Below are 26986 nucleotides of genomic sequence, written 5' to 3'. Positions count from 1 at the left end.
TAAAAGATTAAAAACAGGAATAAGCTGGGAGTTTCCCTTGTGGTGCAGTGGAAACAAATCTGACTAGTATCCATGAGGATGTAGGTTCGATCCCTGGCCTCGATCAGTGAGTCGGGGATCCGGAAGTGCCTTGAGCTACGTACAGTTTGTAGACGAGGTTCAGATCCCAAGTTGCTGTGGCTGTGGCTTCCATTCAATCCCTAACCTGGCAACTTCCATATGCTGTCGTTATGGCGGGGGGGGGGGTGTGTGAAAAAGTTGGAATAAGCTGTAGTGACACCATCCCCAGTGGATTCAGGAATGGTCTCAGAGAGGAAATGACATTCGTCCTGGTCTTTAAGGAGGGCTAGATGCTCCCAGAAAAGGCGGTGAAGAGGGTGTTCCGGATAATGAGAACAATGCATCCATTTCACCAAATTGCCAACCAGCATAATAAGAAGTCTGGGGTGGGAGTGTAAATCTGGAGAAGTAAACAGGTTCAGAAAAAGGCTCGGTCTGCCTAGGGAAAGAATTTGGACTCTACTTGGTAGGCCACTGGGAGCCTGAGCCAAAGAGGTATCATGAACAGAGGCAGGTTTACCAGGAAGTTTAATCTTCAAGGACCATCACTGGCATAGCCCCTTCCAAACCGGAAGAGCCCAAGCAATGTGTTCATACGGTCATATATTTTTATAAAATTTGTAAATATGAAAGATTTTAACTGCAGTCAGTTAAGACTGCTGTCTCTTTTCACTCTGGCATCTGTATTAACACTTCCCCCCATGTTGGGTGACCTTGGAATGGTGGCCACAGTATTTTGGGAATTCAGCTGAAAGTAAGTTAAATAAGGAGTTATTTTTGAGTGAAATATGTTTATGCAGTTTGCCATCACTTTCTTGTATAGTTGAATTTTTGCTAGACATCCCAGTGTAGGAATGGCTTCTGAGAATGGTCCTATCAATCATTGTGCTGCCTCACCTTGCATAATGACATGAAAGAGAAGCACCAAAGGTTGTATTGCTATAAATATACCCTATAGCACCTGGCACTAAAAGTAAAGTGGGAAATGGAAGACAAACAAGATTTTAAATGTATGAAGCCAGAAGTTAATCTCTAGAAAATACTTCCAGTTGCTGGATGAGTAAAATTATATGTGCGCAATTTCTCATCAGTGCTAGTCACAACAATATTTCTGTCAGGAAAATATCCAATAAGGCAGTATACACAATTATGAATGCACCATAAATATAAAGATGTAATTAGAGTATGGAGTCCAAAGACATGTTTTTTTAAATTTGTAGAAAATTCTGCTCCTGACCGAGATGAAATAAGAGGGACTGGATTTATTCTCCCCCTTATTTAACTAAACACTGAGTGAACAACTAACCACTAAAACATCTAAAACAACTAAACACTGAGTAAAATATATTAAATAACAATTCTAAAGTGATTGGACATCAGGCAAAAGGGTAGAGATGGAAAACAAATGAAGTGACTCCTATAACTGACCCAGCAGTGAACAGGGGGGTCAAGGTATGGCTGGCAATATCCCTAAGTAGAGGAGATAAAGGTGAAAATTGGGAGAGAAAGGTATTATAGACAAGAGAGCTGCAATGACAGAAATGTCCAGAGATCTCCAAAGGCTTCCACTGAGGTCTTCAACTGAGTACTAATCAATATATGCATGTGAGGAAATGACCAAAGGCCAATGAGAACTACCCAAAAGTATTAGAGGGAACAAACTCAAAAGTAGGAGACCCTCATTATACAGAAACCTGAGATGAGTCAACAAATTTTAGTGTATGTTACCACCCTTCTGCTGATTTGAATAAGCACTAAGACAGTCCTAGTTTGACCACGCAGGGTCAAATGTTCTGTTACGAAAAATGGAGGAGCTAATGATGTAAGCCCGACATCTACCCAAAGAATGAGGAAGAAAGCAGTCTTTTCCCCTCCGCACTTTCCTTGGATTATAAAAATGTAGCCCACCTAATCCTCAGGGCAGAGCTTCTTTGCCTGCCCACTTGTATCTCTCACAAGTGTCCTATCTTAATAAATCTATTTCTTGCCTAACACATTGTCTCTCGCCGAATTCCTTCTGTGCCGAGACACAAAGAACCTGAACTTCAGTAAATCCAGACACCAGGTGAGTGATTCTAATTTAAAAACCATGTGTTCAAGTCCCAATATGGGTTTAGGCTGGGTTCAAGTCCCAGCACGTGGGTTCAAGTCCCAATCTGGCTTTTGACTGGATTCGAGTCCCATCATATGGGTTCAAGTCCCAATCTGAGTTCTGGCTAGGATCTAGTGAAAAGTGCTTTTGGTTTCAGAACTGCTCTTGGGAATTTAAATGGTACAACCACTTTGAAAAATAGTTTAGTAGTTTCTTTAAGACTTAAATACACACTTACCTACAATATGATTTAGCCATTCTACTTCTAGGTATTTATCTCAAATAAATAAAAGCTTATGTCTATACAAAAATTGTAAAATAATTTTCATAGTGGTTTTATGTGTGACAGCAAAAAAAACAGAAATTACCCAAATTATCTACAAATTATCAACAAATGAAATAAACTCTGGTATATCCATACAATGGAATACCACTCAGCCATAAAAAAGAATGAACTATCAATACATGCAACAATATGGATGAATCTCAAAATAATTATATTAAATGAAAAAAGTTAAAAAAAGGGGGGGGGGGAACCAAGTGAAAACAGGGTCCTAAGAGCCAAAGAAGGGAAGCTTTTGATGAGTATGGGGCTTTGGCAGTGTTAGAAACCCCAGAATTGTCAGTCAAGGCAAATGCAGAATGAAAATAAGCCACTAAATCTGGCAATTAGGAAGCATTCTATAATAATACAGAGAACAATTTCAAGTATACTTTTGGGTACTGAAACCAGATTATAGCATATTAAGAAATACTGGATTTTCCTGTTGCTCAGTGAGTTAAGGATCCTGCGTTGTCACTGCTATGCTGTGGGTTTGATCCCTGGCTCAGGAACTCCTACATGCCACAGGTGTGGCAGAGAAAGAAAGAAGGGGGGGAGGGGGAGAGAGAGAGAAAAGAAAGAGAAAGAAAGAAAGAGAGGGAAAAAAAGAGAGAAGAGGGAGAGAGGAAGGAAGGGAAAGAGAACGAGAGAAAGAGAGAGGGAAGAGGAGGGATTAAGAAACTTAAGATGGAAAAATCTGAAGTTTTCCTTAATAAAGGATATAGATTATGCTGTAAATCACCTATAATGAAAAAAAAATAAAAATCATTATATAAAAAAGAATATAGATTATGTTTTTAAGAAGTTTAGAGGTTAAGAAAGGATGAGGGAGGGAAACTAGTCTTGAAAGAGAGTTTTGAGATAAAGCTGAAAAAATAGTTTATTTATAGACCACGAGTACTTGGTCAATAGACAAAGAAAATCTTGAAAATTCAGAGAGGTTTTTTTATATGGAAAAAAAGTCAGACTTTGAACCATGTACAAAATCCAATCTAGATGGAGTGAAAACTGAAGTTCAAAAGATAAAATTAGCAGTGGAAACAAATCCGACTAGGAACCATGAGGTTTCGGGTTTGATCCCTGCCCTCGCTCAGTGGGTTAAGGATCCAGCATTGCCGTGAGCTGTGGTGTATGTTGCAGATGCCACTTAGATCTGGTGTTGCTGTGACTGTGGTGTAGGCTGGCAGCTGCAGCTCTGATTTGACCCCCTAGCCTGGGAAATTCCATATGCTGCAGGTGCAGCCCTAAAAGAAAAAAAAAAAAAAAAGTTGAAAATACCAACTACTTTTAAGAACAAGAGAAAATGGGAAGTCTCATTCGTTGCTGAGAGAGTGTAAACTGTAGTGAGTTTAAGCATGTGTGTGTCCTGAAACCCAGTAATCCTAGACAAATTTGCACACTTAAAGCTCATGTGTGAAAATGTTTTGGGAGGCACTCGTTTTGATAGTATGAGTTCAGGTTACTGGGAAAATGAATAAGTAAAATATGATCAATATTCATTATGGAACACAGTGCAATGCTTAGAACCAATGAATTATGCATGTCTGCATAGCAAGAAGAATAGATATTTTTTAAACATAAGAGTGTGGGAAACCTTAAAACTCAGGGAGTCTAAGGTCAGTTGTATTATTGTCCTCAGTAATTCACTCTTTTCCCTGTAAGAGGTTTACATAGCCCACCTGTTAGAGGAAACTTGCAGCAGCAGTTTTCCCAATAGGTATACTTCATGCATTGTTAGGTTTAGATATGACTTGTGGGAACAGATGTGAAACATGTCAAGTCCAAGCTGAAGTTTTAAGAAGCATCACATGTTCAGCCAACTCTCTGGCTACTTTCTTTTGCAAGAAAATAGCATGTTCACCAAAAGGGTCTGTTCCTTCAGCCTGGTCCTAAAGTGGGAAGATGGAGGGGGAGAACTTCGGCCTCCAGCCTATAATCACTAACATGTAATGGAGCAAGAAACAAATGCTATCCTAAGCCACTAAGATGTTAGGATTTTTTTTCACTCACGCAAAAACCAGACTAATACAAGGTCTATATCACAATACAATATTTTTAACTTTTATTTTTAACTTTTTAAATTTAATTTTAGGAGTTCTCATCGTGGCGCAGGGGAAACGAATCTGACTAGGAACCATGAGGTGGCAGGTTCGATCCCTGGCCTTGCTCAGTGGGTTAAGGATCTGGCGTTGCCTTGAGCTGTGGTGTAGGTCACAGACGCAGCTCAGATCCTGTGTTGCTGTGGCTGTGGTGTAGGCCAGCAGCAACAGCTCGGATTAGACCCCTAGCCTGGGAACCTCCATATGCCTTGGGTGAGGCCCTAGAAAGACAAAAAATAAATAAATAATAATTTTATTGGAGTATAGTTGATTTACAATGTTGTTAGTTTCAGGTGTACAGCAAAGTGAATCAGTCATACATATAAATATAGCCATTTTTAGAGTTCCCGTCGTGGCTCAGTGGCTAACAAATCTGACTAGGAACCACGAGGTTTCGGGTTGGATCCCTGGCCTTGCTCAGTGGGTTAAGGATCCGGCGTTGCCATGAGCTGTGGTGTAGGTTGCAGACGCAGCTCGGATCCTGTGTTGCTGTGGCGCTGGTGTAGGTCAGTGACTACATCTCCAATTCGACCCCTAGCCTGGGAACCTCCATATGCCTCGGGAGCGGCCCAAGAAATAGCAAAAAGACAAAAAAACAAATAAATAAATAAATATAGCCATTTTCCCCCCCATATAGGTTATCACAAACTATTGAGTAGATTTTCTTGTGCTTTGCAGTAGGTTCTTGTTAATCATCTGTTTTATACTGCAGGGTGTACATGTTATTACCACCCTCCCAATTCTTCCCTCCACCCAACAGTTTCACCTACAGTAACCATAAGATTGGTTTTGAAATCTATGAGTTTGTTTCTGTTTTCTAAATGTTTGTTTTTTTGTTTTTTTGTTTTGTCTTTTTAGGGCCACATCTGCAGCATATGGAAGTTCCTAGGCTAGGGGTCAAATCAGAGCTGTAGCCGCTGGCCTATATCACAGCCACAGCAATGCCAGATCTGAGCCAAGTCTGCAACCTACACCACAGCTCGTAGCAACTCTGGATCTTTAACCCACTGAGTGGTGCCAGGGATCGAACCCGCATCCTCATGGATAGTAGTCAGGTTCATTACTGCTGAGCCACAACAGGAACTCCTAAATAAGTTCTTTTGTATCATTTTTATTAGATTCCACATATAAGTGATATCATATGATATTTATCTTCCTTTGACTTACTTCACTCAGTATGATAATCTCTAGGTCTATCCATGTTGCTGTAAGTGGCATTACTTCATTCTTTTTATGGCTGAATAATATTCCCTTGTATATACGTACCACATCTTCTTCATCCATTCCTCTGTTGATGGACATTTTGGTTGCTTCTATGTCTTAGCTATTGTGAATACTGTGAATAGTGCTGCAATGAACATTGGGGTGCATGTATCTTTTTGAATTGTGGGCTTCCCCTGTGGCCACAGCATAACTATGGCATTGTCTCTGCAATGGCTCTTTTGTTCGATCCCTGGCCCTGGAATTTCCACCTGCCACAAGTGCAGCCAAACAGTACAATTTATAAAAATTAAAAATAAGAAAAATACACATGCAAACAACACAGAAGGATACATATGTATCCAAGGACATATTTCAATTACATTAGAGTGGAAGCCTATGGAACAGGGAAGGGAATAAAGAACAAATGAGAGGAGTTCTATGGTGCAGTGGGTTAAAGATCCATCATTGTCACTGTAGATGCTTGGGTCACTGCTGTGGCGCAGGTTTGATCCTTGGCCTGGGAAATTCCACATGCTGCAGGTGTGCCCCTCCCTGCAAAAGAGTGAGCCTCACAGTTTAATGACAATCATGTATTAAGAACTAGGAGTAGGACTAACTCAGTCCATGAGATCCAAGTCCAAAAGATAAAAAGCTCTAGAGTTGGAATTACATCAGATGGAAGTCCCAGGGGAGTTGGGAGAAAAAAGAATCTAGGATCCAGGTAGAGAGACAAGTCTGGGGATCACCTCCTTGCTCTGGGAAAGAAGTTGAGAGAAGGGTGTCTAACGGATTCTGTTTTCAGTGTAGAAAGTTGTTCTGCCAAGTGTGAGTGACAAAGGGGGCTTAAAGAGAGAGGTTAAAAAAATGTTTCTTTGTTCTCAAAGAATTTATATTGTCGGACTTCCCGTGTGGCTCACAACATAGCTACTCGGCGTTGCTTCTACCCTAGCCTGGGAACTTCCATATGCCGAAGGTGTGGCCAAAAAAAAAAAAAAAAAAAGAATTTATATTGTTAGTGAAAAGAAAATATTGATATTCCCTATGCCCCAAATGCACATTCCCCCATTTTTGTATATTAAATTCTACTCATCTCTCAAGGCCTAGATCAAAATATACATCTTTCAGAAAGATTACCCTGATCTCTAATACTCTTCCTGAAAAAGTAGAAATAATTCCTCCACCTATAAAACACCCATAGAACCTTTTTTTTTTTTTTTTTTTTTGGCGTCTTAGGGCCACACCTGCGGCATATTGAGTTCCCAGGCTAGGGGTCAAATCGAAACTACAGCTGCTGGCCTACACAACAGCCACAGCAAAGCAGGATCTGAGCTGCGTCTGTGACCTATGTCACAGCTCAGGCAAAGCCAGATGCTTAACCCACCAAACGAGGCTGGGGATCGATCCCACGTGCTTAGGAATACTAGTCAGTCTTATTTCCACTGAGCAACAACGGGAACTGCCTACCCATAGCACTTTCTATTTTTGTTGTTATGCTTGTGTTTCTCCCTCCCAGGAGACTTATGAATCCTTGAAAGTGGTAGTAACTGGCAGGTGGAGTGCCTCACATAAAGTAGGTGTTCAAAAAATGTTTATAGAGGTGTTCCCATTGTGGCTCAGTGGTTAATGAATCTGACTAGGAACCATGAGGTTGCAGGTTTGATCCCTGGCCTTGCTCAGTGGGTTAAGGATCTGGCGTTAACCATGAGCTGTGGTGTAGGTCGCAGACAGGGCTTGGATCCTATGTCGCTCTGGCTCTGGCATAGGCTGGCAGCTACAGCTCCGATTAGACCCCTAGCCTGGGAACCTCCATATGCCGTGGGAGCGGCCCTTAGAAAAGGCAAAAAGACAAAAAAAAAAAAAAAAAAAAAAAAAGTTTATAGAGTAATATTTTTCTGGCAGCACCTGTGGCATACAGAAATCCCTGGGCCAGGCACGGAACCTGCATCATAGCAGTGACCCGAGCCACAGCATTGACAACACCAGGTCCTTAACCCACTGAGCCACAAAGGAACTCCTCTTACAGAGTAAATGTAAATGATCATTTAAATGTCAGATGGCATATTAATACGATAAATTAAATAACAGATGTGATAGAATTTCAGAAGAGGCGTTTCTGCCGTGGCTCAGCGGTTAACAAACACAACTAGGATCCATTAGAATGCGAGTTGCCATGAGCTGTGGTATAGGTCACAGACGCAGCTCGGTTCTGGTGTTGCTGTGGCTGTGGTATAGGCCCACAGCTGTAGCTCTGATTCAACCCCTAGTCTAGAAACTTCCATACGCCTCAAGTGCGGCCCTAAAAAGAAAAAAAGAAAAAAAAATAGAGAAAACATTTTTTTCCTGATGTTGATAATTCCTAGTATTTACTCTCTTAACTTTTATATATAACATTCAGTGTTAATTTATTATTGTACTTTACATTGCTAGTATTTATTTCTCTTATAACTGGAAATTTGTACTTTTTAAAGAAGTTTTTTTATAGTTGATTTACATCGTTCTGTCAATTTCTGGTATAAAAGTTTGTACCTTTTGAAGCTTCATCCAATCCCCCTGCATCCCCACCTCTGGTAACCACAAATCTGATTTCTTTTTCTATGCATTTGTTTATTTGTTTGTTTTTGAAGTGTAATTGACCTACAAAACTATGTTAGTTCCTGATGTATCACTACAATAAATCTATTTACCGTCTGTCACCATACAAAGTTATTGCATAATTATTGACTATAATTCCAGCACTGTACATTTCATGCCCATGCTTGTTCATTTCGTTAAGGGAATTTGGTACCTCTTAATCTCCCTTGCCTATTTCTCTCATTCCCCCACTTTCTCCCCTCTGGCAACCACCCATTTTTTTTCTCTGAACTTATGACTATTTCTGTTTTCTTATGTTTATTCATTTGTTTTTATTTATTTATTTATTTATTTTTTGCCATTTCTTGGGCCACGCCCACGGCATGTGGAGGTTCCCAGGCTGGGGGTCCAATTGGAGCTGTAGCCGCCGGCCTACGCCAGAGCCACAGAAACACGGGATCCGAGCCACGTCTGCAACCTACACTACAGCTCACGGCAATGCTGGATCCTTAACCCACTGAGCAAGGCCAGGGATCAAACCTGCAACCTCATGGTTCCTAGTCGGATTCGTCAACCACGGCCCCACGACGGGAACTTCTTGTTTTGATTTTAGATTCCACATGTAAGTGATATTATACAGTATTTGTTTATTATAAATAATGGCACAATGAATATAGGAATGCATCTTTTCAAGTTAATATTTTTGCCTTTTTCAGATAAATAAGCAGGAATGAAATTGTTGGATTGTTTGGTAGTTCTACTTCCAGTTGTTTTTTTTTTTAAAAACTCCATACTGTTTTCTGTAGTGGCTACACCAATTTACATTCCCAACAACAGTGTACAAAGACTCCCTTTTCCCACATTCTCACCAAGATCTGTTACTTGGGGCCTTTTGGATGATAGGCATTCTGGCAGGTGTGAGGTGATATCTCACTGTGGTTTTGACTTGCATTTCTCTGATAATTAATGATGTTGAACATATTTTCATGTGCTTGTTGACCATCTGTCAACTTTGGAAACGTGTCTATTCAGATATTCCGTTCATTTTTTAATTAGGTTGGGGTTTTTTTTTTAATTTTGAGTTGTATGAGCTATACATATATATATATATATAATATATGTACAAAATTTAACTCCTTATCAGTCATATCATTTGCAAATATTTTCTCCCATTCCATAGGATATTTTTTCATTTTGTACTACTTCATTAGTAGTTGGGACATAACTGAAGAAACAATCTCTGAACTCGAGGATGTTCCAATAGAAATTTCCAAAGCTGAAAAGCAAAGAGAAAAAAAGGTGGAAAAAGAACAGAAAAGAATACCCAAGAAATGTGGCAAAACTAACATGTAACAAGAATACCAGAATGAAAAGAAAGAGAGAAAGGAACAGAATATTTGAAGCAAGAATAACTGAGAATTTCCCCAAATTAATGTCAGATACCAAGCCACAGATCCAGGAAGCTCAGAGAACACTAAGCAGGATAAATAGAAATATATCTATACTGGCATACCTTGGAGATATTGAGGGTTTGGTTGCAGACCACCTTAATAAAACAAATATCTCGGAGTTCCCGTCGTGGTGCAGTGGTTAACAAATCTGACTAGGAACCATGAGGTTGCGGGTTCGATCCCTGGCCTCGCTCAGTGGGTTAAAGATCCAGCGTCGCCGTGAGCTGTGGTGTAGGTCACAGACGCGGCTCGGATCCTGCGTTGTTGTGGCTCTGGCGTAGGCTGGCAGCTACAGCTCCGATTCGACCCCTAGCCTGGGAACCTCCATATGCCGCAGGAGCGGCCCAAGAAATGGCAAAAAGACAAAAACAAAAAACAAAAAAAAAAAAAACAAATATCTCAATAAAGTGAGTCACATGGATTTTTGGTTTCCCAGTACATATATGTTTACACTATAATCTATTAAGCGAGCAGTAACACTATATCTGAAAAAAACATTGTACACATCTTAATTTAAAAATACTTTATTGCAGAGTTCCCTTCGTGGTGCAGGGGAAACAATTCTGACTAGGAACCATGAGGTTGCAGGTTCGATCCCTGGGTTAAAGATCTGGCATTGCCCTGAGCTGTGGTGTAGGTTGCAGACTCGGCTCAGATCTGATGTTGCTGTGGGTATGGTGTAGGCAGGCTGCCATGGCTCCGATTGGACCCCTAGCCTGGGAACCTCCATATGCCACAGGTGCGGCCCTAGAAAGAAAGAAGGAAGAAAGAAAGAAAGAAAGAAAGAAAGAAAGAAAGAAAGAAAGAAAGAAAGAAAGAAAGAAAGAAAGAAAGAAAGGAAAAAGAAAGGAGGGAGTTCCCTAGTGGCCTAGCAGGTTAAGTAGCCAGCATTGTCACTGCTGTGGCACAGGTTCAATCCTGGCCCAGGAACTCCCGCATGCCATGGGCATGGCCAAAAACAAAGAAAGAAAGAAGTACCTATATTAATTTCGAGCAGAGTAAATTTCAAAGTAAGGAAATTTAACAGGAATAAAGAGGGGCATTACACAATGATAAAGAAGTCAATTCTCCAAGAAGACGTATTAATCCTTAAGGTGTATACCTAACAACAGAGCATCAAAATACATGAAGGGACAATGGATAAAACTACAAAGAGAAACAGATGAATCTGCCATTACAGTTGTAGACTTCGGCACCCCTTTATCATAAATGGACAAATCTAGCAGGCAGAAAATCAGTAAGAACATAATTGAATTCAAGAGCACCATCAATTAACTGGTTATATTTGACATCTATTGACCACCGCATCCAACAGCAGAATACATATTTTTCTCAAGCTTGCATGGAACATTCATCAAGATAGGCCACATCCTGGTCCAGAAAACACATGTTAACAAATTTAAAAGAATACAAATCATACAACGTTTGCTCTCAAACCACAATGGAATTAATCCAGAAATAAGTGACAGAAAGATAGCTGGAAAATCCCAAAATACTTGGAGATTAAACAACACACTTCTAAATATCACTTGGATCAAGGAAGAAATTGTAAGACAAAATTTTAGATTTTTTTTTTTTTTCTTTTTGGGGCCTCACCTGTGGCATATGGAGTTTCCCAGGCTAGGGGTCTAATCATAGCTACAGCTGCCGGCCTACACCACAGCCACAGCAACACCAGATCCAAGCCATGTCTGCCACCTACACCACAGCTCACGGCAACGCCAGATCCTTAACCCACTGAGCAAGGCCAGGGATTGAACCTGCAACCTCATGGTTCCTAGTCAGATTCGTTTCTGCTGCGCCACAATGGGAACTCCTAGAATATTTTTAAACTAAATAAAAACACAACTTAATAAATTTCATGACAGGGAACAAGAGCAATACTTAGAGAGAAAGTTATAAAATTGAATGCAAGTACTAGAAAAGAAGACAGACCTAAAATTAATAATGTAAGCTTCCACCTTAGGGAACTAGATAAAGAAGAGCAAGTTAACCACAGGCAAGCATAAAAGAAATAATAAAAATTAAAGCAGAAATCAATAAAATTGAAAACAGAAAAATCAGTATAGAAAATCAACAAAACCAAAAGCTGGTTCTTTGAAAAGATCAATAAAATCAATTAGCCATTAGTTAGGCTAAAAAAAAAAAAAGAGAGAGAGAGAGAGAATATAAATTACTAATTATCAGAAATGAAAGCGGGGGGACATGACCATAGATCCCATGAACATTAAAAGGATAATAAAACAGGAGTTCCTGTCGTGGCGCAGTGGTTAACGAATCCGACTAGGAACCATGAGGTTGCGGGTTCGGTCCCTGCCCTTGCTCAGTGGGTTAACCATGCGGCGTTGCCGTGAGCTGCGGTGTAGGTTGCAGACCCGGCTCGGATCCCGCATTGCTGTGGCTCTGGCGTAGGCCGGTGGCTGCAGCTCCGATTCGACCCCTAGCCTGGGAACCTCCATATGCCGCAGGAGCGGCCCTAGAAATGGCAAAAAGACAAAAAAAAAAAAAAAAAAAAGATAATAAAACAATATTAGTAACAATCTATGCCCACAAATTTGATAACCTAGATGAAATGGATCAATTATTTGAAAGACGTAATCTGCCAAAACTCACACAAAAAGAAATAGGCAATCTGAATAGGCCTATGTCTAAAAAAGAAATTAAATCAGTGATTAATAACCTTCTAAAACAGAAAGTACAGGGCCTACATGGGTTCACTGGTGAATTCTACCAAATATTTAAGGATAAAATTTTACAAACTCTTACAATCTCTATCAGAAGATAGAAGCAGAGGGAATTTTTCTAATTCATTCTATGAGGTCAATATTGCCCTAATACCAAAACCAGATAGAGATATTACAAGGAAACTAAAAACATATCTACCATGAACATAGATGTAAAAATCCTTGACAAAATATTAGCAAATCAAATCCAACTATATATATATATATATATATATTTTTTTTTTTTTTTTTTTTGTCTTTTTGCCATTTCTTGGGCTGCTCCTGCGGCATATGGAGGTTCCCGGGCTAGGGGTCGAATCGGAGCTGTAGCTGCCAGCCCATGCCAGAGCCACAGCAACGCAGGATCCGAGCCTCATCTGCGATCTACACCACAGCTCACGGCAACACCGGATGGTTAACCCACTGAGCAAGGGCAGGGATCCAACCCGCAACCTCATGGTTCCTAGTCAGATTCGTTAGCCACTGCGCCACGACGGGAACTCCCAACAATATATTTTTTAAGAAGAGTTATACACTATGACAAAATAAGATAGACCAAGTATGCAAGATGGGTCCAATATTCAAAAACCAACTAATACATCATCACATCAACATGCTAACAAGAAAAATGACATGATTATACCAGTAGATACGTAAAGCATTTGACAAATAAATGGGTGACAAAATACCCATTCATGATTTCTAAAAAACCTCTAATTTAATGAGGAATAAAAGGGAATTTCCTCAACTTAATAAAGAGCATCTACGAAAACATCTACGGCTAACATAATACTTGATGGTAAACTAGAACCTTTCCTGCTAAGATCAGGAACAAAGCAGGAATGTCCCCTCCCACTATTTCTTTCCAACATCATACTGGTTATTCTAGCTAATGCAGTAAGACAAGAAAAGGAAATAAAAGATGTACTGATTGGTAAGAAAACAAAACTGTCTTTGCTTAAAGAAGACATGATTGTCTATGTAGAAGGAATAAATAACAGCAACAAAATCTTCTTGAACTAATAGATAATTACAACAAGGTTGCAAGATGTAAGATTAATATACAAAAGTCAATAGCTTTCCCATGTATCAGCAATGAATAGTTGTATTTGAAATTAAAACCACAATCCCATTTACATTAGCACCCCCCCAAAAATGAAATACTTAGGAATAAATCTAACAAAATATGTACAAAATCTATATAAGGAAAACTACACAACTGTGATGAATGAAATCCATAACTAAAAAGATGGAGAGATAGTCCATCTCCATGGATAGGAAGACTCAATATTGTCAAAATGCCAGTTGTTCCTACATGATCTTCCTAAACATGGAAGCAAACAATATGCCCTTCAACAAGTGAATCAATAAATAAACTATGGTACATTTAGACAATGGATTTTTTTTTGGCCACACTTGTGGCATGTGGAATTTCCTTGGCCAGGGATAGAACTCATGCCACAGAAGCAACCTGAGCCCCAGCAGTGGCAATGTGGGATCCTTAATCATTAGGCCACCAGGAAACTCCTGGACAATGGAATATTATTTAGCAGAAATGAGCTATCAAGACATGGAGGAACCTTAATTGCATATTACTAAATGAAATAAGCCAATCTGAAAAGGCTACGTACTGTAAAATTCCAACCATGTAGTATTTTGGAAAAAGTAAAATACGGAGACAGTAAAAGCATCAGTGGCTACTAGGTGTTTGGGGGAAAAGAGGAATAAATGACAGCACACAGAAGATTTTTGAGACTATTCTATATGGTACTATAATGGTGGATACATATCATTGTGTATTTGAAAAAACCCATAAAATGTACAACACCAAGAATGAACACTAATCTAAATTATGGACTTTGGGTGATAATGATGTGTCAATGTAGGTTCAGAAAGTATACAAATGGACCACTCTGACGTAGGATTTTTTTTTTTTTTTTCGCTATTTCTTGGGCCGCTCCCGCGGCATATGGAGGTTCCCAGGCTAGGGGCCGAATTGGAGCTGTAGCCCTCGGCCTATGTCAGAGCCACAGCAACGTGGGATCCGAGCCGCGTCTGCAACCTACACCGCAGCTCACGGCAACGCCAGATCGTTTAACCCACTGAGCAAGGCCAGGGACCGAACCCGCAACCTCATGGTTCCTAGTCGGATTCGTTAGCCACTGCGCCACGACGGGAACTCCTGATGTAGGATTTTTATAGTGAGGGAAGCTGTGCATATGCAGGGGTAAGTGATATGTGAGAAATCTCCACATCTTCCTCTCAGTTTTCCTGTAAACCCAAAACTACTCTAAAAATAGTCTATATAAAATAAAAAGATGTTCATAATGGGCAAAAGCTATAAATAAACAATTTTTAGAACTACAAATGCCTTTGAGCACTGGCAATCTGGGAAATATGGAATAAAACTTTAAAATACCACTTATTTGCCCATCAAGCTGGAAAAAAGTTAAAATGCTTATATCCAAATTCGGTAAGAGTATAGGGGAAGTGGCAATAATATATGTTGTTAAAAGTGTAAAGCAGTACAATTTTTTCAAAGGACATTGTGGTAATATGCATCAAAATTTAAAACAGTCATATCCTTTGACTGAGCAGTTTCACTTCTACAGAAATACATATTACTCCAAAATGTATATAATTTTGTAACATACTGACTGTATTTGTCATACTGATTGTACCATAAATCTGGACATAACCTAGATGTTCATCAGTAGGAGAAGAGTTAAGTAAATTTTGATATATGCACAGCTTGGAATACTATATGGCAACTGCAAAGAATGGCAAATAAAGATAACATAAGTATGTTGTTAAAAGTATAATATGAATAGTTGATGCCAATTCTATGAAAATAATTATATATTATTATGACAATAAGGACGTAATAATATATGGAAGGAAATAGATAATTTATCTCTAAGAAGAGGTGTGGAATGGGGAATGTGGTGGTGAGACACTTTAACGTTTTACTACATGTATATGCCTGTAGTTTTTCCTACAAAAATGTATTACTTTTGTGATTTACAAACAATAAAAGGGAAAGAATAAATCAATTAAAATAAAACCTTCTAAGAGTTGAGGAAGCATAGAGCATGTTCAGAGCCCAGAATGAGAAGTGCCTTGAAAGGATGTCAGCAAGATGGCAGAGTAGAAGATACTAGCCTTCATCTCTCCACAAAACTCCAAAATTAGTACACCTGAAATTAACACAACATTGTAAATCAACTATACTTTGATTTAAAAAATAAAAAAAGGAGTTCCCAATGTGGCCCAGTGGGTTAAGAATCCAACATAGTACCGTGAGGTTGCAGGTTCAATCCCTAGCCTCTCAATAGGTTAAGGATCCAGCATTGCCCCAGGCTACAGCATAGGCTTGTAGCTGCAGCTCCAATCTGACCCCTATCCTGGGAACTTCCATATACTGCAGTTGCAGCCATAAAAATAAATAATAAATAAATTTAAAAATTAAATAGTTATCCATGAACTAAAATAGACCTGGAAGAGTCAGGCATCCAATTAAGAACTTCTGCACTTTAAACTTATTCAGTGTTGTGTGTCAATTATATCTCAATAAAACTGGAAAAAATAAAGATATTCTGAGGGAAAAAAATATTGGAAATAACATATGTTTTAAAAAAAGAATCTCTGGCAACACAGAGGAGCAAAAAATGAAGACTAATCACACAGAAAGAATTTCTAGGGAGGCTGGCTTAGGAGAGATATCTGGAATCATCTAGGAATAAAGAATAAAGTGGGGGATTATCAGTGTAAGCCAGGCAGCATAAGCAAGCACAACCCTAAAACAGCAGCCTGCTCTGTTTTGCAGCTGAGGACTTCAACAACCCCCATAATAGCCATGAGCTACATGCAGCTTTCACAGTACAAGACTCTGTAGTGTTTGACAGTGCAGATCTCAGTGGTCTGCTCCACAGAGGACATTAGCAGCTTTCACTACTGAGGTAACCAAAGGCCACTGCCATCACAGACCTCCAGGGAGGAAGACACTGCCACACCTATTCACCAGAAGGAGCTGCTGTTGCACTGCCTAAGGACCAGGGCTTCTAGCCCTCCTTCCCCCAGCCCACTCCCCACCTACATACCACTTTAACCCTGAGCAGGACAAAGAATTCAAAATTGTTTTAAAGAAGCTCAACAAGCTACAAGAGAATACAGATACACAATTCAAGAAAATTATGAAAATAATACATAAACAAAACAAGGAGTTCAGCAAGAGCTAAAAATTGTAAAAAAAAAAAAAAAAAAAAAAAGAACCAAACAAAAATTCTGGAGCTGAAAAATACAATAAAATGAAAAATGCAGGAGTTCCCACTGTGGTGCAATGGGTTAAGAATTCGCCTGCATGGAGTTCCAGTTGTGGCAGAGTGGGAACAAATCTGATTAGGAACCATGAGGTTGAGGATTCGATCCCTGGCCTTGCTCAGTGGGTGAGCTGTGGTGCAGGTCACAGATGCAGCCTGGATCTGGCATTGCTATGGCTCTGGCATCGACTGGTGAAACAGCTCTGATTAGACCTCTAACCTGAGAACATCCATATGCTGCAGGTGCCGCCCTAAAAAGACAAAAGACCAAAAAAAAAAAAAAAAAAAAAAGGAATTCGCCTGCAGTGGTTCACGTCCCTGCAGATATGTGGGTTCAATCCCCAGCCCAGCACAGTCGGATAAAGGATCTGGCATTGCCACAGCTGTGGCATAGGTCTTGGCTGCAGCTTTGATTCAAGCACTGGCCCCACAAACTTTTATATGCCACAGGTATGGCCATAAAAAATAAAAAAAATTTTTTTAAAAGAAAAATGCAGTGAAAGATCAACAACAGACTTGATCAAGCAGAATGAAACTAAGAATTCAAAGATGGGGCATTTGAAATTATCCAGTTAGAGAAGAAAAAAGAACGAAGACAACGTGAATTATGAGACACCATAATTGAGGCGCTGTTTGCATTATGGGAGTCCCAGAAAGAGAACAGAGAGAGAAAGTGAGGGGATGAGAAGTCAGAGAGCTTATTTAAAGAAATAATGACTGAAGGAGTTCCCATGTGGCTCAGTGGTTAATGGACCTGACTAGCATCCATGAGGACTTGGGTCCAATCCCTGGCCTTGCTCAGTGGGTTAAGGATCCGGCGTTGCCACAAGCTGTGGTGTAGGTCGCAGATGTGTCTTGGAGCCCACATTGCTGTGGTTCTGGCATAGGCCAGAGGCTATAACTCCTATTGGACCCCTAGCCTGGGAACCTCCATCTGCCATGGGTGTGGCCCTAAAAAGACAAAAGAACAGAAAAGAAAAGAAAAAAGAAAGAATGACTGAAAACTTTCCAAATCTGGGAGACATATGGACATCCAAGAACATGAAACTCACAAGTCCCTATATAGAGTCAACTCAAAGAAGACTTTCAACAAGATACATTAATAATAAAAGTGTTGGGGTTCCCGTCGTGGCTCAGTGGTTAAGGATCTGGCATTGCCATGAGCTGTGGTGTAGGTTGCAGACGTGGCTAGGATCCCGCATTGCTGTGGCTGTGGCGTAGGCCAGAGGCTACAGTTCCAACTTGACCCCTAGCCTGGGAACCTCCATATGCCGCAGGAGTGGCCCAAGAAATGGCAGAAAGACCCCCCAAAAAAGTATATATATATATATATATATATAAAATAATAAGTGTCAAGTTAAAAAACTAAACAAAAAATGAAATAAAATTATCACTAAAATTTTAAATAAAATAATTTATCTTATAATAATACAATTATATTAAAATTTCAATATGCATTATAATAAAACACATTATAATAAGGTTGTCAAAAATCAAAGACAAAGATAATTTTGAAAGCAGTTAAAAGAAAAAGAAATCTCATCTCATACAAGGGAACCCCCAGTAAAGTTATCAGTGGAGCTCTGGAATGATCTATTCAAAGTGTTAAAGTAAAAAACTTCCAACCAAGGAGCTTTACTCAGCAAAGCTGTCCTTCAGAAACGAAGGAGAGGTAAGATTTTCTAAGACAAACGTAAACTGATGGAATTCATCACCGCTAGACCTGTCTTATAAGAAATGTTAAAGGGAGTTGTTTAAGCAGAAATGAAAGAAATCCTGCTTAGTAATATAAAAAAACATATGAAAGTACAAAACACGCTGGTAAATATAAATATATTATTAAGTACAGAATACTCTACTGTGATAGTGGTGTATATATCACTTAACTCCACTATAGAGATTAGGAGTTCCTGTTGTGTCTCTGTAGTAATGAGCCCAACTAGTATCCATGAGGACATGGGTTCGATCCCTGGCCTTGCTCAGTGGGTTAAGGATCCAACATGGCTGTGAGCTGCAGTGTAGGTCGCAGATGTGGCTCAGATCTGGCATTGCTGTGGCTGTGGTGAGGCCAGCAGCTACAGCTCCAATTCAACCCCTAACCTGGGGATTTTCATATGCTGTAGGTGTGTCCCTAAAAAGACAACAACAACAACAACAAAAAGATGAAAAGATTAAAAGCAAAAGTGTTAAAAATAACTACAGCTACAAAATTGTTAATGGTACACAATATAAAATGATGTAAATTATGGCATCAAAGCATGAAATAAGTGAAGAGTAAAAGGGTAGAATTTTTGGATGTGATCAAAATTGTTACCAGCTTAAAATAGACATTTACAACTATAAGATATTTTATGTAAGCCTCATAGTAAGCACAAAGCAAAAACCTATAGTAAATATACAAACAATAAAAGAAAGAAATCAAAGCATATCATTACAAAAAATCATCAAATCACAAAGGAAGAGGAGTTCCCTGGTGGCCTAATGGTTAAGGATCTATCATTGTCCCTGCTGTGGCTTGAGTCACTGCTGTGGCATAGGTTTAATCCCTGGCCCAGGGAACTTCTTCTAAAAAAAATCTCAAAGGAAGATATCAAGAGAGGAAGAAATAAGAGAACCATTGCTATGGCTGTGGTATAGGCTGGCAACTGCATCTTTGATTCGACTCCTAACCTGGGAACCTCCATATGCCATGTGTGCAGCCCTAAAAAAAAAAAAAAAAGCCAGAAACCAATGAGAAAGTAAAAAGGCAATCCTACTTAAAATAGCATCAAAAACAAAATTAGGAATAAATTTAACCAAGGAGGTACCACACCTATCCTGAAAACTGTAAGACATTGGTGAAAGAAATATAAATAGATAGATATCCCATGTTGTTGGACTGGAAGAATTAATATTGTTAACATGTCCTTACTACCCAAAATGATTTACAGATTCAATGCAAGCTCTATCAAAACTCCAATGGCATTTTTCACAGAAATAGAAAAAAAAATCCTAAAATATATAAAACCACAAAAGACACTGAATAGCCAAAGCAATCTTGAAAAAATCAAAGATAGAGCCATTACACTTAACTTCAAACTATAACGCAAAGCTATAATAATCAAAACAATATGGTACTGACATAAAAAGACATATAAACCAATGGAACAAAACAGAGAGTCAGAATAAACCCCACACATATACAGTCAACTAATGTTTGACAAGAGCACCAAGAACACACAACAAGGAAAGGATAGTCTCTCTAACAAATGGTAATAGAAAAACTGGATATCCAAAGGCAAAAGAATGAAACTGAACCATTATCATACTCAATTACAAAAATTAACTCATGGAGTTCCCATCGTGGCTCAGTGGTTAATGAATCCAACTAGGAACCATGAGGTTGCAGGTTCGATCCCTAGCCTTGCTCAGTGGGTTAAGGATCCGGCGTTGCCATGAGCTGTGGTGTAGGTCGCAGATGCGGCTCAGATCCTGCGTTGCTGTGGCTCTGGCGTAGGCTGGTTGCTACAGCTCTGATTGGACCCCTAGCCTGGGAACCTCCATATGCTGTGGGTGCAGCCCCATAAAGAAAAAAAAAAAAATTTAACTCAAAATGGATTAAAGACCCAAAGAAAATCTGAAACAGTAAAACTCTTGGAAGAAAATGTAGGGAAAAATCTCTTTGACATTGGTCTTGGCAATGATTTTTGGAAAAGGTGCCAAAAGCATAGGCAACATAAGCAAAATTAAACAAGTGCTAATATATGAAACAAAAAAGCTTCTGCACAGCAAAGGAAACAGTAAACAAAATGAAAAGGCAACCTACAGAATGGGAGAAAATATTTGGAAACCATGTATCTGGTCAGGGGTTAATATCTAAAATATATAAGGAAATCCCAATCCTGGGCATATATCCTGACAAAACTATAATTCAAAAAGATACATGCACCCCTATGTTCATAGCAGCACTATTTATAATAGCCAAGACATGGAAACAACTTAAATGTCTATCCACAGAAGAATGGATAAAGAAAATGTAATATATGACAGCACTTGTGGTTTGTGGATAGTATTCTGTGGGTGGAAACATCTCTACTGAATTGATGCCCCAACCTAGTTTCTGAAGACAAGGAGATGTCTTAAAATACACTTGGCCAAACTGGGTTTACCTGCCTATGGCAATGAGAGAAACTAGTCCTTGCTAAAAGCAAAGCAAATATCAAACTTACTAAATCAAAGACTGTTTTATCATTCACAGGGGAAACTCGGGCTGCTATGCAGGAGATTTCATCAGAAAGAAGCTCTTATACCAGAATTATCAATAGTCATCCAACAATCATTTATCCCATGCATTCAATATTTTGGGGCTTGTAACTTCTCAGTGGTTTAGGAAAAATGAGAGGGGCAACTGTCCCATTGCTAAATAATTTCGCACAATGGGAAGGAAGCACAGTGTTTTGCATATTACCTTCACAGAGCTACTGTGACTGGCAGAATGATGCTCATGCTGACATGGACTGGGGAGTGTTGAAAGGGGATGATAGGGGTGGGGAGAAGGCAGAATATGATGACAAATATGGCCAGAGAATTCAGTGGAGTTGTTTCAAAGCTAGTGATTTCAAATTGTGAATCTAGAATCAGAGCAATGGATGAGATCACTAAGGCAGCAGTTCTCTGTTGTTTGACCTCTCACACTCATTCTCTCTTGAATGTAGAGTGGAGTTTTCCAGAGGCTATAAGACATGCGATGTTACAACAGACAATGCAGAAACAAATACGAGACTCCTGCTCTTAAGCCGGACCTTAAAGATATTTGCAAAAATGTTACGTAATGCCACTCTTCCACTGTTTTTGTTTTGGAAATTATAGTTGTTTTTCATAAAACATGACATTAATATTAGCAAGTATTGGGTTTGTTATTGTGAATTTAAATTAATTAAGATATGTAAATATTTTAAAGTTTTAATCTTTTAAACTTTATTTTTTAGAAGTTTTAGATTTACAGAAAAATTACAAAGATAGTACAGAGCGACCATACACCCCACATCCAGTTTTCCCCATTATTAACATCTTGCTTACATTAAAAATATGTGGTGCATATGTCAAAATTAATGAACCAATATTGATACATTTTTATTATTTACTAAAGTCTATACTTTATTCAGATTTCCTCAGTTTTTCCCGGATCCTATCCAGGATACAATAATACATTTAGTTGTCATGACTCCTTAGGTGCCTCTTGGCTGTGACAGTTTCTCAGACATTCCCTGTTTTTTTTTTTTTGGTCTTTTCTAGGGCCGCACCTGCAGCATATGGAGGTTCCCAGGCTAGGGGTCTAATCAGAGCTGAAGTCACAGGCCTACACCACAGCCACGCCAGATCCAAGCCGCATCTTTGACCTACACCACAGCTCGCGGCAAGCCAGATCCTTAACCCACTGACAGGGATCGAACCCACATCCTCATGGATGTTAGGTTCATTAACCACTGAGCTACGACGGGAACTCCAGACTTTCCTTGTTTTTGAATGACCTTGACAGTTTTGAGGAGCAGTCACTGGTCAAGTGTTTGGTGGACCGTCCCTCTGATGCAATTAATTTGATTTTTTTTCTTCTAGTTAAGACTTTGGCTACGGAGAGGGAAACCACAGAGGTAAAGTATCATTTTCATCACATCACATCAAGGGTCCACTATCAACATGAATAGTCACTGCTGATGTTGACCTTGATCACCTGACTGAGGTTTGTCAGGTTTCTCCACTGTAAAGTTACTCCCCCCACCACACACACCCTTTTTCTGTTTTGTACTCTAGAAGGAAATCATCTGTAGCCCACAGTTAGGAATCATTTATTTATATCAGTATGGACTCATGCATATGTATTTTATACTTTGGGTCATAATCCAAAATTACTTAATTTTGTTGCTCAAATTGTCCCAACTTTGGCCGCTGGGAACACTTGCAGTTTGGCTCCTGCCTTCCTTTTAAATGCTAATATGGATAGATATAACCCACCTAAGTAAAAGCTCTTTAGGGTCCTTGATAATTTTTAAGAGTGTAAAGGGATACTGAGACGGAAAAATTTGAGAACAGCCACACTAATGGGCCCCACCCGACCCCAGCGCCAGGTGTGGGCATGGTTCTTCTGCAGAAAAGAGGCTGCAGACAGGGCAGAGGCAAAGCAGGCCACATTCCTTGCACCCATGGAGGCACCCACTTCTCCGTGCCGCGCACTCCTAAGATTTTCTTCCAGTTTGAAACGCCGGAGCCCCCACAAAGTCGAAGCTCACCCAACTATGCCTTTCCAGGAAATGCCACTGTGGGGCGCACGGCCCACAGAGTGAGTCACCCGCCAGAGTCAGGAAGGAGAGGGCATCTTGGCTCCCGCTCAGCGTTTTCCTCCGCGGGGCCAGCGCCCAGGCCGGGCCTGATTGGTCTCATCCCTGTTCTAGGCTCTGGTGGCTCGCCCTCCCGGGCCACATCAGGCGTGCAGGTGTGGCGCCGCGGAAAAAGAGCGCTCCTGCAGCGGTAGCAGGGCACACAGGGAAGACTGGCCGGGTCTCCAGACCTCAGAAGGGCACCCCCAGTTGCCCTGTACCTGCCAGATCCCTGCTGAAAGCAGCCGGACAGCTCCCCGGGCCTCGGCCCTGCTCCCGCCCTTCCCTCGCTGGTCGGGCTGGCTGGGCCAGGCAGACCATGTCTCCCGCAAGCGCACGACGACAGAGATAAACTGCTGCAGCTGGAGACCAGGCTAATTGATACAATAAGTTCTATAATTGCCTGGAAAATAAGGTAGTGATTTGGCAGAGGGAATGCTTTGATCTTATCAGCCAAGAAAGACCTCTTCAAATGAAACTTCTGAGAGAGGCCGGAGGCCTCTAACTTAAAGTGTGACACCCAGGGTCTGCCTGCCCTCCCCCTCCTCCTCCAGGTCCCCTGTTCTCTGCCTGACACCCAGACTTTTCTGGAAGGGATGGAAAGACCCTTCTGGGAAAATGACTGGGAAGGAATATATGTGTGGCGAAGGGGTGGGTTCCGGGCTGTTAAGGAACAGGCGGAGGGCTGGAATGATTTCTCCAGCCCTAGAGAGGCTGTAGTAAAGGAGATGGGGAGGTGGGGGAGGAACAGACTGGGATTATGAAAACCCTGATTTGGCTCAAGCCTGAGGAGTTTTCCTATGGACTCAGGGCTTGATTTGGGCTTTTTAGGCAACAGAGGGTAACAGAGGGAGGAGAACCTTGGTCCTGTTTTCTCTAAGAATCTGCCTGTGCACATGCCGGCGCACACACACACACACACACACACACACACCCTCACTCTGCGCTGTGGGTGTCCCTGCCTGGCAGAGGCCCCAGCACAAAGAGGATTAGAGAGATGAGCTAATCTGGTTTATATCCCAGACATGGCCCCAGAAACGGACCTTGTCTACCCTGTTTAAGAGAGTAAAAGAGTGAGGGGTCCTTTTGGGGCCTGCTGGCTGACAGTATCAGAGACTCCTTCCCACTGGGAGTCTGGAGGAGGCTGAAGTCCTAACTTTAAATTTAGGGAGCAAAGAAGCAGAACCCTCAGAAGAAAGGATGGGCTTTGCTACAAGAAATGAGAGATAAAGACAGAAAGAGGCCTGGAGAGAGGGAACTGGATCTCTATCCCACTTGTTTCACATGCAAGGAAACTGAGGCCAGGAGTGGGAAAGTGACAGAGAGTCATGCAAATCTTACATGATTGAGCATGCGCGGGGTGGTGTTGGTGGTGGGGGCCTGATTTCTTTCAGTCCAGTGCACTTTGCACTGTGTTGGAGGGACTGCAGAAGAAGGTGTGAGGCAGAGGGCAAGAGAAAGAGAGAGGACAGACACAAAGAGAAACAAAGATACATAAAGAAAAAGAGGGACACAGAGGCTGAGAATCAGAAAAGATATGGAGAAAGAGAGATGAAGAAAGCGACAAGAATGAGAACGGGAGTCATACAGATTCATAGAGTGAAAGATGGAGGGGGAGACAGAGATACAGACCGAAACAAGAGTGACAGAGCTAGATAGGGAGGCAGAGGTTCTGACAGAGGAGGAAAGGCTAGCAGAAACAGGCAGAGAGACAAATGCAGAGAGAAAGGAATAGACACAGAATGACAGAAATATGGGCCAGAGAGAGACCCAGAGAGATGATGACACAGAAAAGAGACTGGCGAAGAGCAAGAGGCAGAGTGAACCAGGGAAAGCAGACTGGGAGGGAGCCAGAGAGTGGGCTCTACAGATGGTTCCACTGGAAGAAAATCTTACTTCCAGATTGTTCTGAAGCCCAGAACAGGTGGTGAGAGGAGAACGAGAACTCTGTGTAGTCTATTTGATACAGGCAGGTTGTGAGAGAGGGGCTGGGGGCAAAGTAGGACCACCCTCCCTTGGGGTTAGGCTGGTCAGTGACCACCCAGGATCCCAGCAGCACACCCACTGGCCTCACACAGAACCTGGGCCACCCGCCCAGGATGGCTGTCAGCCCGCCCACCGCCTGGCTCCGGTCTGATTACAGCCAAAGTGCTAAAAGGCTCCAGACCCCCGGGGCTCCGCCTCCTCAGGCCTCCGCTTCCCCTTCTCCCTTAGCTCTCTCTTTTCCTTTCGCAGGGGCCCTTGGGGATTGGTCTACCCCCATTTGGCCACTGGCTGGGAGAGAGAGGGTCTCTGTCTTTAGCCCTGCCCCACTGAAAGCCTTCCCCTGGTTTGGGGCAGATGCTCCTTCCTCCAAAGCCCTCTTGGCCTGGCCTCTTTGAGACAAGTCCAATGCTTCGCCTGGGAGCTCATAAATACCAAGGAGAGGCCCGTCAGGCTGTGTACAAAGCATTGATCCCCATCTCACCCTCCTTAAAAGCCCCTGGGTTCTTCCCAAACTCCCTGCTCTTCCCTAGGCACCTGCCTGGGGTGGTGGGAGAGGAAGAACAAGAGCTGGGGGCACTAGGGGTCTGGGTGAACCTGGCCCCACTTCAAATGAGACTTGCCTAGGTTTGCAAAGAAATCTCAGCAAAGGCGTCTCAGGGCCCCCTGTGCAAGCAGCAGTCTCAGGAATTCCTTGACTCCTATCCAAACCTCCCCCCAGCCCCTTCTCAGCTTTTCTCTCTGCTCATTACCATCCACACCACCTCCCACCCACCGGGAAGAAGAGAAGGTCATCACCAAAGGGGCCCAGGGAAGCGGGGCCTCCAAGGGGGGTAGACCCGGGTGGAGTAAGAGCTGTTTACTTACACCCAAACTCCCCTTAGCTCATCTCCATTCCCATCCAAGGGCCAGTAAAAATTCAAAATCACTGAGCCACACACAGCTGAGAATAGTGGAAAAAGATGGGGGGGGGTAGTCCTGGGATTCTCCCTCAGGCCTTTTCTGCCTCAGCAGACAGCAGAGCCTTATCATCCCAGCCTTTAGATGGCTTTATTGCATTTGCATGTAAATGCCTTGGGGGTGAGACCCTTTTACTCCTGTCTTTTAGGATGCCCTAGCCAGTGCTCAGTGTACAGCAGGACCTCAGTAAGTGCTGACTTGACTCCAGGCAGGGGCCCTCTCGACCAGAACTTGACTCCCAAATCAGCGACTCCTCCCCTGGCTCCGGTTACGATGGAGTGGAGGTGGGGGATGGGAGGGAAGAGCAGGTCAGGCGCTAGTTTGAGCCTCTGGCCTTGACCCTCTGCCTGGAAGCCCCACAACAAGCCCTTGCGTGAGGAGCTGAGCTCTCCAGTAGAGTTTAGGACCTTGAGGCTGGAAGTTTATTTTGAGATTTGAAGTCCAAAGTGGCAGATCCCAGAAAACCTCTTCTCTGGCTCCGTATTTGTTCTCAAGTTAAGTGGTTGAGTGCAGTTCTTGCAGTCAGCTGGCTCCTGCAGCCTGGGGTTCCTCCTGGGGAGTTGAGGGCTCTGAGGGGAGGGGAAGAAGGAGTGAAGCCCCATCCTGGGTTGTCCACTCTAGGGCAGAGGTAGCCTGTAAGCATTGGGGAGAAGTCTTGTCCCCTCACCCACTTCCCTCCCTCTTGAAGCTGCTGATGTGTTTCTGGGGGCCCCCTTAGCTCAGCAACATGCTTTAGTAGTTGAGCATCTATGTTGTGCCAAGACACAGTCCCACTTGACTATGAAGACAGCTGAAGCCAAAGAAGGGGCCTCATAAGTGAGTTCGGGGCCCATGTGGGCGAGTCCACCCA

The 26986-nt window shown here is 41.7% G+C and overlaps 1 protein-coding gene across 12 annotated transcripts in view; it reads right to left on the bottom strand.

Annotated features, from left to right (window-relative positions):
- ST7L (suppression of tumorigenicity 7 like) overlaps window positions 1-26986 on the bottom strand; it is a 183412-nt gene that overhangs the window by 54365 nt on the left and 102061 nt on the right. The window contains exon 16 of one of the 12 annotated variants that reach the window (XM_013988153.2): window positions 24303-26705. The exons of 10 other annotated variants lie outside the window; for them this stretch is intronic. The gene's annotated coding sequence lies outside the window, so the exon portion shown is untranslated. Of the gene's footprint in view, window positions 1-24302; window positions 26754-26986 lie in introns of those variants that run through there. One more of the 12 variants, XM_021090747.1, reaches the window with a different exon arrangement.

This window comes from Sus scrofa, chromosome 4 (genome assembly GCF_000003025.6).
Source record: "Sus scrofa isolate TJ Tabasco breed Duroc chromosome 4, Sscrofa11.1, whole genome shotgun sequence".
Lineage (NCBI taxonomy): Eukaryota > Metazoa > Chordata > Mammalia > Artiodactyla > Suidae > Sus > Sus scrofa.
Note: the sequence above shows the minus strand (reverse complement) of the source record. Positions and strands in the feature narration are given on the sequence as shown.